This window comes from Schistocerca nitens, chromosome 1, assembly GCF_023898315.1.
Source record: "Schistocerca nitens isolate TAMUIC-IGC-003100 chromosome 1, iqSchNite1.1, whole genome shotgun sequence".
NCBI lineage: Eukaryota > Metazoa > Arthropoda > Insecta > Orthoptera > Acrididae > Schistocerca > Schistocerca nitens.
In genome coordinates, this window is record NC_064614.1 from 446570676 (window position 1) to 446592999 (window position 22324).

Sequence of the window (22324 nt, forward strand, 5' to 3'; positions counted from 1 at the left end):
CATTACCTCTCACCACGGACAACACAGTGGCTAACGGCCTTCACTTAACGTGCGAGAGCAGCACCTTTTGCGTAGAGGGAGGGAGGAGGAGATTAGTGTTTAACGTCCCGTCGACAACGAGGTCATTAGAGACGGAGCGCAAGCTCGGGTGAGGGAAGGATGGGGAAGGAAATCGGCCGTGCCCTTCCAAAGGAACCATCCCGCCATTTGCCTGAAGCGATTTAGGGAAATCACGGAAAACCTGAATCAGGATGGCGGGAGACGGGATTGAACCGTCGTCCTCCCGAATGCGAGTCCAGTGTGCTAACCACTGCGCCACCTCGCTCGGTTTTTTTCGTAGAGTTTTCAGTGCTATCAGACAAGCAACACTGCGTCAAATAACCGCAGAAATCAATGTGGGGCGTACGATGAACGGATCCGTTAGGCCAGTGCGGCGAAATCGGATGTTAGTGGGCTATGGCAGCAGACGACCGACGCGGGATTCTTTCCTAACAACACGACATCGCCTGCAGCGCCTCTCCTGGGCTCGTGGCCATATTGGTTGGACCCTAGACGACTGGAAAACCGTGGCCTGGTCAGATGAGTTCCGATTTCAGTTGGCAAGAGCTGCTGGAAGGATCTGAGTGTGTTGCAGACCACTTTGTTGACAAGGCACTGTGCAATCTAGTGATGGCTCCTTAATTGTGTGGGCTGTGTTTACATGGAATGGTCTGGGTCCTCTAGTCCACCTCAACGATAGCATACTGGAAATGGTTATGTTCGGCTACTTGGAGGCCATTTGCAGCCATTTGTGGACTTCACGTTCCGAAACAACTACGGAATTTTTGTGGATGACAATACGCCATGTCACCAGGTCACAACTGTTCGTGATTAATTTGAAGAACATTCTAGACAGTTCGAGCACCCGACATGAAACCCATCGCACATTTATAACACACAATCTAGAGGTCAGTTCGTGCACAAAATCTTGCGTTGGCAACACTTTCACAATTATGGACGGCTACAGAGGTAACATGGCTCAGTATATCTGCAGGGACTTACGACTTGTCGAATCTATGGCACGTCTAGTTGCTGGACTGCGCTGGGCAAAAGGACGTCCGACACGATGTTAAGCAGTATCCGACGACGTTTGTCACCTCTGTGTAATTGGAAACAAGGTGCCCAGCACGCACAGACTGTATCTCTTCTACTATAACAATCACCCTCTTTATTTACCAACCATGCTTCTAATATACTATAGTTCGTCCTGTTCTTCACTGTTGTTTCAATTGAGCTGTCACTACCTTGTCTATACATACAACTCGCTCCACCACCTTTCCTCTCTTTCTCCCTTTCCAGATGTGCATGTGCGCATTTTATTTATTTATTTATTTATTCTTCCTACTTGCCACCATCTACTTCATAAATAGAATTTAGCCGGCAGCGGTGGCCGAGCGGTTCTAGGCGCTTCGGTCCGTAACCACGTTGCTGCTACGGTCGCAGGTTCGAATCCTGCCTCGGGCATGGATGTGTGTGATGTCCTTAGGTTAGTTAGGTTTAAGTAGTTCTAAGTTCTAGGGGACTGATGACCTCAGCTGTTAAGTCCCATAGTGCTCAGAGCCGCTTGAACCACTTGAATCGAATTTACAGGATTATGATTGATCTTCAACAATCTCTCTGCCTCCAGAATTGTACCCCCATCTTCAACTGTGTGACTGTAAATAATGAAACTGAGGCAATTCCATCCCCTTCAGTGGAAGAGCTCTAAACGAACCTCTCTTACTTACTTCACTTTTCGTTTGTTAATTCCTCCCGCCCTAGTCGCCACTCAGTCTCTTCAGCTTCTTTCAAACGTTACTTCTCTAACAATCATTCGTAGGGGAGCCCAGGGAGAAACTGCTTGACATATTCCTGGAATTTAAGGAACTGCCGTGTTTACGCTTCATCGTCGAAGTGCAATGAGCTGATCGCCTCGAGTCCATGACTTCAAGACCCAACGAGGTGAACCGTATGAATGGAGTCTAAGAAGTTTGTGTCTACAAACTGAGAAGACATAAATGTTCTAAGTTGGTCAGATTTTTATTTCTCGGCGATGGCGAGAACCGTAAAGGAAGAACATGAGTCGAGTTTGGGTAATGAATGGCAAGCTGCAACTTCGTCATTCTCTTAAAATCCATTTCGTCACTCACCTGTGTGACAGAAAGCGCAGTAATCGCCCAACTGAGTTTTGACCCCAATTCCGTTGTTTTATCATTCTGTCAGCTCACATTTCCCAGCCGTGTCCTGTCTCATTAATTTGCCTGTATAAATAGGTAACATGTTAACCTTCACAGACGTATTTGCCTGAGTGTATCCTCACATACTAACCTCCTCCCTATCCCGCCTTGTGGCCCCCTCTGTTTCGACACAGAAACGAGCAAAGAGTTCCAGAGTTTCGAGTCAGCACCAAGTTCGGCGTTTGTCCCTGACCTTTATCTGTTGACACTTAACCTTCCGTGTTTCGACGTTACGATTGCTTCGTTCGACACAGAATTTCACCTCCTACCTAGTAAAATAAGATGTGACGATATAACTCTGAACTAATATAATATCCTACTGTCGTTTAATGCACTGTCAAAGTCACTCTCAAATAGAACCAAGAAGTAGGAAAACGTTATTTAGTGACGTAGAAAAAGATTTATAATTCAGTACATAATTCAAAGGGATTTAATCTATTCTAATGTTTATTAACACTGTGTGGAGTAGCTCGTTCCCCACTGGGCACTTCTCCAGGTGGTGGATGGATGAACGCTTACCGGATACGGTGGGTACCGGAGAAATAAAATATCCAGAGATGACTGAAAACAGCAACTGGTGCCTTGTAGTAAGGAGTTGGCTCTTCAAAGGCTATAGGAAGATAACTTAGAAGTTACCTGGCCCTCCAGATCGAGAATTGAGCATAGGAGTAACAACCCTATCACGAAAAGCTTTTGTGAAGAAAGTCAACGGTTATTAACCTGGTAAACTATGCAGCAGGGAGGGTTAGAAACATGCGGACCAATCGCATTAAGGGCATGGCTTTTGGTACGTCGAACATACTAAGTCTGCACAAAACTAGTGCGATAAATGAAGAAGTCTCCTCATACAAAATGAACATTGAAGCTGTGCAAGCAACAATGTGGCTGAATGGAGGTGCCCTTACAAAGGAGAACTAAACAATAGTTTGTGGTATAAATACTTCAGGAGAACGTGAGCTTGGCACTAGTTTCACAATGAGCACAACATAACCACACTGTTAAAAACTTTCAGGCAGCAGATGAGAGAATTAGCTATGTGATAACTGAATGTAAATATCTGCAAAATAATCATCCTCAATTTATTGCACATACTGAAAAGAAACCTTATGATGTCAAAGAAGAATTGCACAAAAGTCTTGTACAGTCCTACGACACTTGTCTCAAGATCATTATTAAAATGCTCGCTGGAGATTCTGAAGCAAATATACGACAAGAGCTCCACTGTATGCCAGCAACTGGCAAACACAGTGCGCACATACACAAATAACAATGATCTCAAAGTGGTGGTGGTGGTTAGTGTTTAACGTCCCGTCGACCACGAGGTCATTAGAGACGAAGCGCAAGCTCGGGTTAGGGAAGGGTTGGGAAGGAAATCGGCCGTGCCCTTTCAAAGGAACCATCCCGGCATTTGCCTGAAACGATTTAGGGAAATCACGGAAAACCTAAATCAGGATGGCTGGAGACGGGATTGAACCGTCGTCCTCCCGAATGCGAGTCCAGTGTGCTAACCACTGCGCCACCTCGCTCGGTGATCTCAAAGTAATAGACTTCTAAACACCTAGGATTCTGCTGGTTAAACAGTATTTCTTTTTCCCATAAAAATATTCAAAAGGAAATGGCGAAAAAGTGCACACACCGGCAGATATTACACGTTTCAACGCATAAATCACAGAATACATGTTGTAATGTGTCAGGCAAATCCAACACCTTCCATGAAAACCCTGACATGATAAGCAAATCCAGTAGTATGTCACATAGCTCCGAATAAATCGTGACATTAAATTAACCAAAGTAATACGAGTAACGAGTGAGCAAATGGAATACCACAGACTAACACAAGAATGCCTAAATGCATGTCATACCTTCCCACCATGAGACAGACGCAGTTCCGAGGGGAGAAACGAGAACAGAAGCCGAGAGCAGAACCGTGTTAAGCTAAAAGGCCCTACGATAAGTGACGGACACCCACGTCGCCAGCTAACCGCCAGGACCACCCCCCAACCCATGTTAAAAGCTAGAGCCCTCCAGAAGAACAGAATAGATCTTTCGATAACACTAAAAGGGCCACACCAGCCGCAAATTTTAGCGTGAGACTTTTTCGCGTCTCTGTTACGTTGCAAACTTTAAAAACATTGCCCCACCACGAAAAGTATAACGTTTCTCATTGGATAGACAGAGTTTTTGTAGGCAGAGCTTAAGGTTAACATTGAGACCCGGATTGGTCGGATGAAAACACAGCCAGATCTTTTTAAACCAACTTCGGTAAATTGTAGTAAGGAGAAGTTAGGAGAGAGTTGCTTCCGAGATGGCGAGCTGTATGGAGCTGCGTCGCCCGCCGCCTTCTGACGCTGCATAACCACCGACAAGGTAATGAACGCACGCGATGCCGAATTTTTGAGCGCATAAGGCTTCACTCAGAACTGCAGAAGTCTCATCTGTTACATCCCCGTTTTGCGTAATACTAGTGTCGATCGTCAATTAAAGCTCATGATATTCACATTTGCTACGTAAGTTAAAATCTGAAACGTGATGATTTTTCTGTTATATAATTATTGAGAAGCCACATCAGCCACTGTAATTTACGACAAGTTAGATAAGTAATTAAAGATAATTGAGGGTCACTGTAGACCATTTTGATAGTTTTCTCTTTTGTGAAACTTAATTTAAACCTAGATTATAGATGTGATATGGCATAGGTCATCCTTCGATCCATTGTAGAACTTGGAAACCCACTCAGGGAATATTCGTTCACATTTTTGTTGAACGCAGTTGGTTTTTATCATCCTGTATTAAAACATTTCCTTTTATCAATAGTGCAATTTATAAACAATGTTTTGTGAATAGAATAAAATTTCCAATGGTAAACTTAACTGCTTTTTCGACGTTATTTTACCAGCTAACTAAAAATAGGAAAGCCTTGAACCCCTTCCACTAAATTTAGTTAGTATTAAGATTCTTTTACAGGGGGTCCAGTGGAGTTGACGCTGAAATCATTAAGTATTTGGTTATATCATCGCTAGTCTCACTGAACTCTTCTGAACTCTACATGTCATGTGTGGTCTGGCGTCTCCTTACCAACAACAGGTCCCAGGTTCAAACTAGTCAATTCCCTAAAAAAACACGCTCAGAGCGTCGTTGCGCGAAAGTGGTAGGGAGACACGACTTAGAACAAACAGAAACCACGCAGAATCTTACAATGTGGAATTAGTAGAGGACTTAAGAAAAGAAATAAAAATAGTGCAAGTTCCAACTCGCCAACAAAATTTTACAACTGAGAATAACTGGAAATACTTAAGAAAAACAACATAATTTTTTGGATTCAAGAAATAGATCAAGATCACCTATTTTAGCGTGATTCTACTAAATCTGTACTTGACGGAAAGATCGCGAGAATAAAATTCCGACAATATCCAAATATTGAGAAGAAACCCATTTTCACCCAAAACCAAGAAACCTTTCGCACGTTAATAAGAAAGAAAGATAGAGATTCCATCAACCAGAGGTTGTTTCTAAAGTATGTATAAAATTGATACAAGAAATAACAGTGATAAGTCTTGTAATTACATGAAAGATGCATTTGTGAACCTATTAACTGAACCGCCCGTTATTAAAGAGAGAGGGAAATGCTATTTTAAAGCGAGACTAAATAATGATGGTCACAATAATTTAAACATAAATAATATAGAGTTTCAATCCGCTCGAAAACTTACTAATTGAGGAAACCTCTCTACAAAAACTGAAGCAAAGTGTACAGAAACTAAAGGATATAAAGCAGCTGGCAATACCCGGAGCCATCTGGAAAATAAGGAATCCACCTACACTGCGAAAACTCTATAATCTGACTGTCAAGATTTGGAAAAAAGAACAATTTCCAGAAAAACGGAAAGATGTTTAATTTATTTTACTTTAAGAAAGTACTATATAATATTAAAAGAAACTATCGACGGATGACTGTAAAATCATGTCGAGTCCCACAAGAATTAATCCACAAGAATTAATACAGATTGCAAAACTGTGCATTCACAATAAGAATTCTAGAGTCAAAGTACAAAAAGTTCTCTTGGTACGTTTCATGTTACATTCATGTTCAGAAACAAAAAGAACACCTTGAACGATTAGAGATAGAACATTCATATTGGTAGGACATGGCCATTAGTATCTTCTGCGGAAATAATTAGCATTTGAACCATGTCGGGCCGTGGGTTCAAGGTCAACATCGGTATCGCGGCGCAACACCACCTACCGGTAAAATGTGCCTGCGGCTCTCGTTGTTGCTGTAAAGCGAAGGTAATGGATCAGTGTGACTTGAGCAGGTGTGCAGGATGCCTCGCAGACGTACGCACGAGCCGTATTGTCAAAACTATGAGTTTGAAAGAGGGCGTATTACTGGCATGAGAGAATGTGAGGCCCATCTAGGAAATTGCTGCTGATGTGGGACGAAGTGTTTTGGCAGTGCAACGGCTGTGTGGTTCATCGAAGACTGTAGAACATTCAGACAACCCCTCCCCCCCCCCCTCCACCCCCGCCCACAACCCCCACCCCCGAGAAGATCGACACCTCGTCTGAACGGCATCGCAGGGCAGATCTGAGTCCTCCGCTTTGGCGCAACAGTGGAACAGTGTAACACATCCTACGCTCTCACTTAGGGATTATTACGGCATCGGTTACGTGTGCGTCATCCACTTCTCCGTCTACCTTTGATGAATGTGCAGAAACATGCTAGACGACAGTGATGTATGGAACGACGTCACTTGGTACAGGAATGGCATCAGATAGTATTTTCGAACGACTCCGGGTTTCATTTGTTTGAAAATGTTGGCCGCATTTTCGTTCGTCGCAGACTGGGGGAGCGGCGTATAACAGTGACTGCATCCGCGCAAGGCATGCAGCGCCAACTCAAGGCCGTATCGTGTGGAATACTATTGGGTACAGCCACAAATCACAACTGGTGAGTGTCCAGAGCACTGTGACCAGTGTCACCTACGTGAATGTCATTCTGTGACCCGTAGCCATACCCTTTCTGCACAACACCCCAAACGCCATTTTTCAGCAAGACAATGCACGACCACAGGATGTCAGCCTTTTTCCTGGTCCACCTGCTCACCAGACTTGTCGTCAATAGAAGATGAGCGGAGTGTGTTGAAACGACAGGTGCAGCGCTGTGACACAATGACAGCCACCACAGATTAACTTTGGAGCCAGGTCAATGTAGCATGTATGGCTTTACCACAGGACGCCATTGGCGCCTTATACGGATCGATGCCATCACGCATGGGTTAAGTTATCAGGGTCCATGGCAGACCCTGTGCTACTGTAATGTAAGAACAGAAATAAGTCAGCAGTTCATTTGAAGTTTTGTTATTTTTTAAATTTAAAGTTAATTGTCACATAAACAGTGCATCTGATTGCAAATACTATAAGTCTGTATTATTTTATCCCTGGGCATTCACGTTAATGGCGATCTTGATTACAATATTTGCTCACAATTGACTGCATTATACGTTAATGTACGAATAGAAATAAGAAGTTTGTTCCTGTAGTAATTCATTTATTTATTTAATTTGAGCTCTCATGTTAACGCCAGTCTGATTAAGGTATCTGCCCATAAATCGACTTTAATACATGCAAACAAAAACAAATAAGATCTCTGAGGAAGATAGCCCTACATCATATATTTTTGTCAAGATCTTTGCAACAAGAAACAGTTGTTTATCACATGCTGGATGATGGCAAAGTTCCGCTACCACAGTGTAAATGCATACAGACTGTGTAAAAGTGTATGAAGTGATGTACCAACTGGCCAACAAAATGGAAGCAGACAGACGGACACTAACAGAAAAAAGCCGTCCATTCTGTCGCAGTAAGTACAAAACAAAAATTCAGCATCCATATCGACAGATGAACAATACTCATGGCGATACACTAAAGCATGTTCCATCTTGTTCTCACAGAGCCAGCACGCAGCATTACGCTAGAAATAGATATATAAGTTTCGGGAAAGCATCTGAAGATAAATCAGCAAAGGTTCAAAAACCGGCTCATGGAACAATAAATAACTATTCAAAAAGGGGACTGGTTTCGGTTTTGTGTATTTACATTCAATTAAGAGGCACAGGTTCTAAAATATCCGTAATGGATAAGCTTAATCTTATCATAGTTGTCCTGACATTCGAGACATAGACATCAACAAAATCATAGGAAGTAAAATTAAGAATCTCTGAAAAGCTAAATTTTAAAGAAGATATTTGGCGTAATTCAAAATAAGACCACATAGGAATAGAGAAGATTAACAAAATCAAAGCTAAGGTACTTCGTTGGATTCGGCATGCACCTCAAGCTCCAGAATATGTACAGAACATCGTGAAAGAAGAAACCCTCTTGTAAGACGAAGGCTATGCTTCTTCGAGAACATAGGAGAAGATATGAAAATCCTAAATGTGATGAATAGGAAAACTAAATGCCATGATAGAACTATCTGGCAAAGCATCTATGACATCAACAGCGAAAGGCTTTCATAATTTGTGAAGCTTGCTATTAATAATGATAATAATAATAATTTAGCAGAAACTGTTTTTTGTGAATGGTTTCATATTTAATTCAGAAAATTTGGTCCTAGATTGTTAGTGTAATCTCCTCACAAAGTTTTATTTATAGGAACAAGAATAATAAGCTGATGACACATTTATCCTCTTTAAATCTGTGAGATATGTAGTGTTTTTCCGTGATTATGCCGCAGACTTAATCTTGAAATGGAGTCATTCAAGAGGCATATTATTTGGAACTGGTTTCTAATAACTGTTATAAAATGAAACAGATTTTTCTGGCGATAATTGTAGATTTCTTTCGTTTAACAATCCGACACTAACTCTGATGCTCGCCCTCGCTCTCTAGCGTCTTTGTCAGACAGGTTTCACCTCAAAAGTACATCCGCAGAAAACATGAAATTCGACCACACAATGCTACAACACCTACTGCCTCAATGCAGTGCGAGGCCTGAAGTCGGCTTGCAATTTTGGTCCTTGATAGCGGTGTAGCTGCTGCTCTCGAATTAACAATTACTTCGTCGACAATGGACGGTTAGTCAAGGACTGTGACCGATTACACAGTACCAATTAAGAGGGACCGAGGTGAGAAATCTCTGCACGAATTTAGGATAGCAGTTTGAGCCTGTGAAGCGTCTCTGAAGCTAGTGAAACATTATCAAAGTTCCATTGTTTATTAACTATACTTACAGTCGTCTTGTTCCACACCAGCCTGGTCGCCGATGCCTATTTCAGCTGCTTGTTGGATTCTCGAAGACGGTTGCCGTTCCAGCTCCTCGTCTCCGAATTCTATTTCCACCCACGAAGCGGTGTTGTTGGAAGTCGTGTGATTGGTCGATCTTATTAGTATCAGCCAGGTAGGTTTCAGCACCCACGAGCACCTAAGTGTTGAGCGGGAACGTGGACCCAACGACGCCCTGCTGCCAGTTCCGCTCCGATGTTCGGTGCTGTCAGCACTCCGGAATGTGGTGTTGTCCGTAGACAGTCAGCTTCTCTATCAGCAATGGTAGGCAGCGAACAGTACGACGTTCACCAGGCGAAGACCGTCATCTCAAGTACATCTTCGGCTGGTTCGTAGAGCGTTCTGAAGTATCTAGGACGTAGATTCGCTACAGTATCGCAGTCATAGAATCGAATGCTATTACTGCGAACGCCATCGATCCCAATGACGAGCTCCTTGAGAGCTGGTGAGCTCGAGTATTTAAAAGGAGCTAACGTGAGGCTGTGACGCGATCCTCGGCTCGTAATGACCGCATGTGTCCTCACTTATTCTGTTAGATTCGCTTTTCTGACACTGGTTCTTATGGCATGGATGCTATTTCTTTCGACATCTCGTACAAACTAACGAATATGCCTTGTAACGTTTTCGTTGGTTTTCTGTCCCGTGTTATTTTCTGCTGAGCTCGTTCTCTTTCTCTCTTGTCGCTATGTTGTAATGTGTTGAGGCCTGACCCACTTGTGACATACCGCTTATTTCCTGGTTCTGTCTCTGCCTCTGGTGTGACCGCATTTTGCTTGTATCAAGGGGAATGAGTTTTAATGAAAATTTTTAATTTTAAATACCTTTCTATTCTTTGCATTAACACAAACAAAGATACAAAAATCAATGGTTTACTGCTACAGTAACTTTTACTTTAAACGCTTGTTTCACTATTCATGTCGTCGACATGAGGAGGATTAAGACGATCTTAGTTCAAGAATTTAGTTGCGTCATTGATATCTTGAGCTATCTGGTATACAGCGACATAGCAAGAAGGTTACATATCAACTTACACTAGCCACGAAAACTTAGCGTTAATGTGCAGCCTTTAAAGATGTTATACACGTTTCTATACGTAATTAGAAATGTGTTACTTTTAAGTACAGCTTTCCCTTCACTGATGCTTCAGTTGTCTCTCAGGTGGATGATTACACTGTCTCCCTACGGTTTCCATTTCCTTGTGTTTGTACAATAACCATGCCTGCCAATTCCGTAACCGGGTATAATGCTATATACTAGGGCTCAACAACTGTACACTTCGAGTGGTAAGCATAGAATGCAGTCTTACAAAACTGTACAGCACTGTAAACACGTCAGAGTACACCCCCCCCCCCCCCTCCCACCAACTGCAGTGTATTACAGGCATTTCCTATCACCGACCCTCGAAATGTTCGCCTAGGTATTGGTTGGGTTGCCCTACACGGCAATATTTACAACAAAACATATTCTAAGTAAAGTTTGTTAAAGTGAATGAATTACCATTTCTGTATTCTAATACTATACGGGGAAGTTAATCAGGTAACAAATTTGACTTATCAACATTCGACTGTGTCGTTCCAGACCAGCAGTCCTACATTAGCAGGTGGACAACCTCTACAGTTTGTATGATCACCAAAGGAATGTCATACTCGAATTTCTTACACAAATTCTGGTTAAGACAAATGACAAATATTTCAAGACAAAAAAGAGTTATAACATTGAGCTGCTTGTGGGCATTGATTTACATGGGAGAGTTGAAAACTCGTGTCACACCTGGATTCGAAACCAGGTCTCCTGGTCACTAGTCAGATGCTCTGATCACTGTGCCATCCTGAGACAACTGTCTTCGCAACTGCACTGGCTACCCTAGCATGCCTCCGACCAGACCCGAATTCTCAGCTTATCCACGGACTACTGACGTAATACCCTGTTCCTTATCATCACTACTCGCCGCGTTTCGCCGCTTCCAGTAATAGTTAGAGTGTGGTATGCATCTGCACTGAAGCGGTCAATGGCCAGCCTCGTCTTAAATATATACGCGGTGTCTGTTCTTTCGGACACTTAACGTGCAAACGATCTGTTTGAGAAGATAGAAAACACCGCTGCAAAACCAGAGATTCTTTGTTACTTGAATAAACTTAAACGGGGCTTGAATAACAGAAAATATCTTCTTGAAATAATGACAATAAGTATTATAAAACTATTATACACTCCTGGAAATTGAAATAAGAACACCGTGAATTCATTGTCCCAGGAAGGGGAAACTTTATTGACACATTCCTGGGGTCAGATACATCACATGATCACACTGACAGAACCACAGGCACATAGACACAGGCAACAGAGCATGCACAATGTCGGCACTCGTACAGTGTATATCCACCTTTCGCAGCAATGCAGGCTGCTATTCTCCCATGGAGACGATCGTAGAGATGCTGGATGTAGTCCTGTGGAACGGCTTGCCTTGCCATTTCCACCTGGCGCCTCAGTTGGACCAGCGTTCGTGCTGGAGGTGCAGACCGCGTGAGACGACGCTTCATCCAGTCCCAAACATGCTCAATGGGGGACAGATCCGGAGATCTTGCTGGCCAGGGTAGTTGACTTACACCTTCTAGAGCACGTTGGGTGGCACGGGATACATGCGGACGTGCATTGTCCTGTTGGAACAGCAAGTTCCCTTGCCGGTCTAGGAATGGTAGAACGATGGGTTCGATGACGGTTTGGATGTACCGTGCACTATTCAGTGTCCCTTCGACGATCACCAGTGGTGTACGGCCAGTGTAGCAGATCGCTCCCTACACCATGATGCCGGGTGTTGGCCCTGTGTGCCTCGGTCGTATGCAGTCCTGATTGTGGCGCTCACCTGCACGGCGCCAAACACGCATACGACCATCATTGGCACCAAGGCAGAAGCGACTCTCATCGCTGAAGACGACACGTCTCCATTCGTCCCTCCATTCACGCCTGTCGCGACACCACTGGAGGCGGGCTGCACGATGTTGGCGCGTGAGCGGAAGACGGCCTAACGGTGTGCGGGACCGTAGCCCAGCTTCATGGAGACGGTTGCGAATGGTCCTCGCCGATACCCCAGGAGCAACAGTGTCCCTAATTTGCTGGGAAGTGGCGGTGCGGTCCCCTACGGCACTGCGTAGGATCCTACGGTCTTGGCGTGCATCCGTGCGTCGCTGCGGTCCGGTCCCAGGTCGACGGGCACGTGCACCTTCCGCCGACCACTGGCGACAACATCGATGTACTGTGGAGACCTCACGCCCCACGTGTTGAGCAATTCGGCGGTACGTCCACCCGGCCTCCCGCATGCCCACTATACGCCCTCGCTCAAAGTCCGTCAACTGCACATACGGTTCACGTCCACGCTGTCGCGGCATGCTACCAGTGTTAAAGACTGCGATGGAGCTCCGTATGCCACGGCAAACTGGCTGACACTGACGGCGGCGGTGCACAAATGCTGCGCAGCTAGCGCCATTCGACGGCCAACACGGCGGTTCCTGGTGTGTCCGCTGTGCCGTGCGTGTGATCATTGCTTGTACAGCCCTCTCGCAGTGTCCGGAGCAAGTATGGTGGGTCTGACACACCGGTGTCAATGTGTTCTTTTTTCCATTTCCAGGAGTGTATTTGCCTCCACATGCGCAACACAAATTACGATGGAGGACTTTGCGATGTGCGGCATTCAGTCTTCAAGAGTTATGACCCAAATGACTATGTAACACTTTACAATATACGGCATTCAGTCTTCAATAGTTATGGCTGTAGCAACGTATTATGCCAGAAAATATTCACTTATCTCTAATAGAAAACAGAGTAAAGTGGCTACCAGCTGCTTCTTGCGTAAATGCTGCAAGCTACCTCCAATCACTAAGACACGAACTACTAATTTATTGCTCAACTACCCACGTTTGCATCTAAGTGAGCAGTACACCAGTTTCCAGAATGATATTTTCACTCTGCAGCGGAGTGTCAGCTGATATGAAACTTACTGGCAGATTAAAACTGTGTGCCGAACCGAGACTCGAACTCGGGACCTTTCCCTTCGCGGGCAAGTGCTCTACCAACTGAGCCACCCAAGCGCAACTCACGCCCCGTCCTCACAGCTTTATTTCCGCCAATATCTCGCCCCTTCTTTCCAAACTTCACAGAAGCTCTCCTGCTAGCAGGCAAAGGTCCCGAGTTCGAGTCTCGGTTCGGCACACAGTTTTAATCTGCCAGAAAGTTTCAGTACACCAGTTACACATGTAAAGAATCCATTCATATAAGGCAGTTTACAGTACACATTAATGAATCATGGATTCAATAACAAGAGCTATACTTAATCAACGTAAAAACCGCAGAGCGTGTAACATATCCACTGCTGTAATAATATTTTAAATTACATTCAAATTTTTCCCAGTCATGCTCAGTACATGTCATGATATGAACTGGATTGCTTTATGACACAGTATTCGCTGTAGCACACCCCATGTGCTGTACAAGTGTTCACTTAGCATGGCCCAATATGAAATAGCCACAGTAAGTCGTAACTCATAGCTACTATTGACTTCACTTAATGCACCTTCGTGTATAATAATGTGGCATAATATAAGAGTACCATGATACCAATATTAACCCAAAAGCACTCTGACTGAGCTCCTTGAAACCTGCTGAAGCTGTTCCACACGTTCCTGCAATGCTCTGTGTGCGATCAGAGAAAACAGTGTCTGGCCCAACAGGTTGTCACCCTCACACTACCGCCATCCATGGGAACCCTAGTAAATCTGCTGTCGATGTGCACACCTACACTTGGCTTCCCACAGAACTACCTTCTCCAGCAGCTCCTCATCAATGACTGTCCACACTGCAAGCGCAGTATGAGAATCCTGCCTTATTCGCCGCCACAGCCCTCCACTCCCCACACTGAATACTAACAGTGCACTGCCAGCCCCGACCGGAAACGCCGCTGTTGCTTCCAGTTCTACAGTCATGCTCATAAATTAAGGATAATTGTAGAATGTGATGTCACACAACGCGTCACTACACAAAACTGGCGCTAATAACATAGGCACATAGGGAACCGACATGACACAGATCCGTTACTGCACGGTATTGGTGATAAGTTGAGAAAACTGTCCCGAAACACATGTGCTACAAAACGTCACTGTTTCCTGCTCATGTACCCCGACATCAGTATGGGATATGATCACCATGGACACGTACACAGGCCGCACAATGGGATGGCATACTCTGGATCAGGTGGTCGACCAGCTGCTGGGGTATAGCCTCCCATTCTTGCACCAGTGCCTGTCGGAGCTCCTGAAGTGTCCTAGGGGTGTGAAGACGTGCAACGATACGTCGACCGAGAGCATCCCAAACGTGCTCGATGGGGTTCTGGTATGCAGAACAGGCAAGCCACTCCATTCGCCTGATATCTTCTGTTTCAAGGTACTCCTCCACGATGGAAGCTCGGTGGGGCCGTGCGTTATCATCCATCAGGAGGAAGGTGGGCCCCACTGCACCCCTGAAAACGCGGACATACTGGTGCAAAATGACATCCCGATACACCTGACCTGTTACCGTTCCTCTGTCAAAGACATGCAGGGGTGTACGTGTACCAATCATAATCCCCACCCCACCCCATCAAACCACGACCTCCATACAGGTCCCTTTCAAGGACATTAAGGGGTTGGTATCTGGTTCCTGGTTCACGCCAGATGAAAACCCGTTGAGAATCACTGTTCAGACTGTACCTGGACTCGTCCGTGAACATAACCTGGGACCACTGCTCCAATGATCATGTACTGTGTGATTGACACCAGGTTTTACGGGCTCTCTTGCGATCAGGGGTCGGTGGAATGCACCTTGCAGGTCTCCAGGCGAATAAACCATGTCTGTTCAGTCGTCTGTAGACTGTGTGTCTGAAGACAACTGTTCCAGTGGCTGCAGTAAAGTTCCGAGCAAGGCCACCTGCAGTACTCCGTGGCCCTCTGAGGGCACTGATGGTGAGATATCGGTCTTCTTGTGGTATTGTACACTGTCGGTTAGACCGTCAGTGAGAGAGCACTTCGATTTCCTGCTGCTAATAAGGCGAGTACACCGTTCGCTTGTTACACATTTTTACGAGCTTCAAACAGGTACAACTTATTTTCAGTTATCTGGGTAGTTACTATTTTATTTTTGTAATTTCTTGCGTGTTTGAGTGCCTACTAGACACAACCTTTTATTTTAATAACAGTGTAGTGTACAGTATCGCCGTTGCTATCGACCCTCGTATCGTACAGGCTTTTGTTTGTTTGGTTAGAACAGCTCAGTGTCGGTTAGACCGTCAGTGAGAGAGCACTTCGATTTCCTGCTGCTAATAAGGCGAGTACACCGTTCGCTTGTTACACATTTTTACGAGCTTCAAACAGGTACAACTTATTTTCAGTTATCTGGGTAGTTACTATTTTATTTTTGTAATTTCTTGCGTGTTTGAGTGCCTACTAGACACAACCTTTTATTTTAATAACAGTGTAGTGTACAGTATCGCCGTTGCTATCGACCCTCGTATCGTACAGGCTTTTGTTTGTTTGGTTAGAACAGCTCAGTGTCGGTTAGACCGTCAGTGAGAGAGCACTTCGATTTCCTGCTGCTAATAAGGCGAGTACACCGTTCGCTTGTAGGGTAAACATAGTCATGTGCAGGGACTGTGGTTGTTGTGAGCGGACGCAAGGAGAATTGGCCACTCTTCGGGGGCAGGTGGAGGCTTTGTCTGTTAGGCTCATCGAGCTCGAGGCGCAGGCGTCGGCTCGTAGTGGCGTTGGGGCAACTGTGGTGAGACCTATGCCTACTTCGGTGGCCTTGGAATCGCATGGAACCCCTGATGTCGCTGCGTCTTCCGGCAGTGAGCATCTTACCGGTCAGCCATCACTCCAGGGTGAATGGCGGACAGTGGTGGGCTCGCGCGTGCCTGGCCGAAAGGCGAAGGTGGGATCTGGCCGCGTGGCAGCTGCCTTACCCCTTTCCAACAGGTACGGGGTACTTCCTAGTGGTGATGACATCGTTTCCGAGCCACCACAGGATGCCTCGCCTGTTGGGCCAGTGGCCGATTCTCCGGCAAGGTCCCGACAGTCACAGAGGGCGGGCCTATTAGTTATAGGGAGCTCCAACGTTAGGCGGGTTATGGAGCCCCTTAGGAAAATAGCGGGTAGGTCGGGGAAGAATGCCAGTGTGCACTCGGTGTGCTTGCCGGGGGGTCTCGTCCGTAATGTGGAGGAGGCCCTTCCGGCAGCTATTGAACGCACTGGGTGTGACCGGCTGCAGATAGTAGCACATGTCGGAACGAATGACGCCTGCCGCTTGGGTTCTGAGGCCATCCTTGGTTCCTTCCGGCGACTGGCTGATTTGGTGAAGACAACCAGCATCGCACGCGGAGTGCAAGCTGAGCTTAATATCTGCAGCATAGTGCCCAGAGTCGATCGCGGTCCTCTGGTTTGGAGCCGTGTGGAGGGTCTAAACCAGAGGCTCAGACGACTCTGCGACTATAATGGTTGCAAATTCATCGACCTCCGTTATTGGGTGGAGAACTGTAGGGCCCCCCTAGACAGGTCAGGCGTGCACTACACACCGGAAGCAGCTACTAGGGTAGCAGAGTACGTGTGGCGTGCACACGGGGGTTTTTTAGGTTAGAGGGACCCCCCCTTGGGCGAAACGATAAAATACCTGACGGCTTACCAGAGAGGACATTATCATCGTTGATAAAGAACGTCCGTCCTCAGAGACCAAAAACAGGAAAAGTCAACGTAATATTGGTAAACTGCAGGAGTATCCAGGGCAAGGTTCCTGAATTAGTATCTCTTATTGAAGGAAATAGTGCGCATATAGTATTAGGAACGGAAAGTTGGTTAAAACCGGAAGTGAACAGTAACGAAATCCTAGACACAGAATGGAATATATACCGCAAGGATAGGATAAACGCCAATGGTGGAGGAGTATTTATAGCAGTAAAGAATTCAATAATATCCAGTGAAGTTATTAGCGAATGCGAATGTGAAATAATCTGGGTTAAGTTAAGTATCAAAGGTGGGTCAGATATGATAGTCGGATGCTTCTATAGACCACCTGCATCAGCAACCGTAGTAGTTGAGCGCCTCAGAGAGAACCTGCAGAACGTCGTGAAGAAGTTTCGTGATCATACTATTGTAATAGGGGGAGACTTCAATCTACCAGGTATAGAATGGGATAGTCACACAATCAGAACTGGAGCCAGGGACAGAGACTCTTGTGACATTATCCTGACTGCCTTGTCCGAGAATTACTTCGAGCAGATAGTTAGAGAACCAACTCGTGAAGCTAACGTTTTAGACCTCATAGCAACAAATAGACCGGAACTTTTCGACTCCGTGAATGTAGAAGAGGGTATCAGTGATCATAAGTCAGTGGTTGCATCAATGACTACAAGTGTAATAAGAAATGCCAAGAAAGGAAGGAAAATATATTTGCTTAACAAGAGTGATAGGGCACAAATCGCAGAATATCTGAGTGACCACCATCAAACGTTCATTTCTGAGGAAGAGGATGTGGAACAAAAATGGAAAAAATTCAGAAACATCGTCCAGTACGCCTTAGATAAGTTCGTACCGACTAAGGTCCAAAGCGAGGGGAAAGATCCACCGTGGTATAACAATCATGTACGAAAGGTACTACGGAAACAAAGAAAGCTTCATCATAGGTTTAAGAGTAGTCGAATCATAGCTGATAAGGAAAAGCTGAACGAAGCGAAAAAGAGCGTAAAGAGAGCAATGAGAGAAGCATTCAACGAATTCGAACATAAAACATTGGCAAACAATCTAAACAAGAACCCTAAAAAGTTTTGGTCATATGTAAAATCGGTAAGCGGATCTAAATCCCCTATTCAGTCACTCGTTGACCACGATGGCACCGAAACAGAGGACGACCGAAGAAAGGCAGAAATACTGAATTCAGTGTTCCGAAACTGTTTCACTGCGGAAAATCGTAACACGGTCCCTGACTTCAGCCGTCGCACGGACGCCAAAATGGAAAATATTGAAATAAACGATATCGGAATTGAAAAACAACTGCTATCACTTAGTAGCGGAAAAGCATCCGGACCAGACGAGATACCCTTAAGATTCTACAGTGATTATGCTAAAGAACTTGCCCCCTTTCTATCAGCAATTTATCGTAGATCGCTGGAAGAACGTAAAGTACCTAGCGACTGGAAGAAAGCGCAGGTCGTTCCCATTTTCAAGAGGGGTCATAAATCAGATGCGAATAATTATAGGCCTATTTCGCTTACGTCAATCTGTTGTAGAATAATGGAACATGTTTTGTGTTCTCGTATTATGACGTTCTTAGATAATACAAATCTCCTTCATCATAACCAACATGGATTCCGCAAACAGAGATCATGTGAAACTCAGCTCGCCCTATTTGCCCAAGAAATTCACAGTGCCGTAGACACTGGCGAGCAGATTGATGCCGTATTCCTGGACTTCAGGAAGGCATTTGATACGGTTCCGCACTTACGTTTAGTGAAAAAAATACGAGCTTACGGAATATCGGACCAGGTTTGTGATTGGATTCAGGATTTCCTAGAAGAAAGAACACAACATGTCATTCTTAACGGTTCAAAATCTGCAGATGTAGAGGTAATTTCGGGAGTACCGCAGGGAAGCGTGATAGGACCTTTATTGTTTACAATTTACGTAAATGACTTAGTTGACAACATCGGTAGCTCCGTGAGGCTATTTGCAGATGACACGGTTGTCTACAAGAAAGTAGCAACATCAGAAGACTCGTACGTACTCCAGGAGGACCTGCAGAGGATTAATGCATGGTGCGACAGCTGGCAGCTTTCCCTAAACGTAGATAAATGTAATATAATGCGCATACATAGGGGCAGAAATCCATTCCAGTACGATTATGCCATAGGTGGTAAATCATTGGAAGCGGTAACGACCGTAAAATACTTAGGAGTTACTATCCGGAGCGATCTGAAGTGGAATGATCACATAAAACAAATAGTGGGAAAAGCAGGCGCCAGGTTGAGATTCATAGGAAGAATTCTAAGAAAATGTGACTCATCGACGAAAGAAGTAGCTTACAAAACACTTGTTCGTCCGATTCTTGAGTATTGCTCATCAGTATGGGACCCTTACCAGGTTGGATTAATAGAAGAGATAGACATGATCCAGCGAAAAGCAGCGCGATTCGTCATGGGGACATTTAGTCAGCGCGAGAGCGTTACGGAGATGCTGAACAAGCTCCAGTGGCGGACACTTCAAGAAAGGCGTTACGCAATACGGAGAGGTTTATTATCGAAATTACGAGAGAGCACATTCCGGGAAGAGATGGGCAACATATTACTACCGCCCACATATATCTCGCGTAATGATCACAACGAAAAGATCCGAGAAATTAGAGCAAATACGGAGACTTACAAGCAGTCGTTCTTCCCACGCACAATTCGTGAATGGAACAGGGAAGGGGGGATCAGATAGTGGTACAATAAGTACCCTCCGCCACACACCGTAAGGTGGCTCGCGGAGTATAGATGTAGATGTAGATGCGGACGTCCCGCACTGTGGCGCCCGGACACGTTTCCTGTCTGCTGGAATCGTTGCTATAATTTTGCGATCACACTTTGTGGCACACGGAGGGCCTGTGCTACGACCTGCCCGGGTTTGACCAGCCTCCAGTCGCCCTAGTATTCTACCTATCATAATGTCATCAATGTGTGTTCACCCTTAGCACGTCTGAAAACGTCTGCACACTTACTTCGCTGCACCGTACTCTGACAAGCACCAACACACCTCTGCGTATATGGACTGCTGCCAGCGCCACCATGCGACGACCGCAGATCAAATGCACCGCATGGTCATACCCCGAAATGATTCAAACCCACAAACCGCCCACCAGAGCGTTGTTTCACCATGTATCAGGATTAGCCTTCATTTATGAGCATGAGTGTAGTTAAGTCCAGATGACTGACTGCCCACTGCTCCCCTTCCCTCACCTATCACTAGTGTGCCCATGACGATGGTTTCGTCTGTCACATGTCTCGCAGCAGCCGCGCTCTGATAGCATGAACAGGGTTTACCACATAGCAAGAATAAGGTTGCTGCTCCTGGGGAACACAGCCATGCTATTCGACACAACAAATTGTTGTCTTACACTATCTGATCAGAAGTGTCCTGACACCCCTAAGTAATACGGAACTGATCAGTAGATGTCACGAGTGGTGGATCCGCTGGTATGAAAGGATATGGTCAGTATTGCATTGTCAGTAGAGAAGCAGCAACAGCAGTGACCTCAAACGTGGACTAGTCACTGGATGTCACCTTAGCGACTAATCCATCACAGACCCTTCAGCTCTTCTAAACCTGCCCAAGTCGATTGTTGCTGACGAGACTCTGAAGTGGAAACAACACAGATAAACCAAGACTACGCAAAACTCATTTACAGATCGTCGAGCGCTGTGAAGGGTGATTGTAAACTATCGCTGGAAATCAGCTGAAGGAATCACTCGTGAGTCCCAAAATGTCACCAGCAGTCCAACTAGCACAATGACTGTGCATAGGGAGTTAAAAAGAATGTGATTCAAAGATCGAGTATTTTCCTCATAAGCCACAAATTTTTGAAGTCCAATCCCAAAGAAAGCAGGTGTTGACAGATGTGAAAATTACCGAACTATCAGTTTAATAAGTCACAGCTGCAAAATACTAACGCGAATTCTTTACAGACGAATGGAAAAACTGGTAGAAGCCGACCTCGGCGAAGATCAGTTTGGATTCCGCAGAAATGTTGGAACACGTGAAGCAATACTGACCGTACGACTTATCTTAGAAAATAGATTAAGGAAAGGGAAACCTACGTTTCTAGCATTTGTAGACTTAGAGAAAGCTTTTGACAATGTTGACTGGAATACTCTCTTTCAAATTCTAATGGTGGCAGGGGTAAAATACAGGGAGCGAAAGGCTATTTACAATTTGTACAGAAGGCAGATGGCAGTTATAAGAGTCGAGGGGCATGAAAGGGAAGCAGCGGTTGGGAAGGGAGTGAGACAGGGTTGTAGCCTCTCCCCGATGTTATTCAATCTGTATATTGAGCTAGCAGTAACGGAAACAAAAGAAAAATTCGGTGTAGGTATTAAATTCCATGGAGAAGAAATGAAAACGTTGAGGGTCGCCGATGACATTGTAATTCTGTCAGAGACAGCAAAGGACTTGGAAGAGCAGTTGAACGGAATGGACACTGTCTCCAAAGGAGGATATAAGATGAACATCAATAAAAGCAAAACAAGGATAATGGAATGTTTTCGAGTTAACTCGGGTGCTGCTGAGGGGATTAGATTAGGAAATGAGACACTTAAAGTAGTAAAGGAGTTTTGCTATTTAGGGAGCAAAATAACTGATGATGGTCGAAGTAGAGAGGATATAAAATGTAGACTGGCAATGGCAAGGAAAGCGTGTCTGAAGAAGAGAAATTTGTTAACACCGAGTATAGATTTAAGTGTCAGGAAGTCGTTTCTGAAAGTATTTGTATGAAGTGTAGCCATGTATGGAAGTGAAACGTGGACGATAAATAGTTTGGACCAGAAGAGAGTAGAAGCTTTCGAAATGTGGTGCTACAGAAGAATGCTGAAGATTAGATGGGTAGATCACACAACTAATGAGGAGTTATTGAATAGAATTGAGGAGAAGAGGAGTTTGTGGCAGAACTTGATAAGAAGAAGGGACCGGTTGGTAGGACATGTTCTGAGGCATCAAGGGATCACAAATTTAGCATTGGAAGGCAGC

At 44.9% G+C, this 22324-nt stretch overlaps 1 non-coding gene across 1 annotated transcript; it reads right to left on the minus strand.

Annotated features, from left to right (window-relative positions):
* Nucleotides 1-252: 252 nt before the first annotated feature.
* Nucleotides 253-325, minus strand: Trnaa-cgc (transfer RNA alanine (anticodon CGC)). The gene has a single exon. It is a non-coding gene; the product is annotated as a tRNA-Ala (tRNA).
* Between the last annotated feature and the right edge of the window lie 21999 nt (nt 326-22324).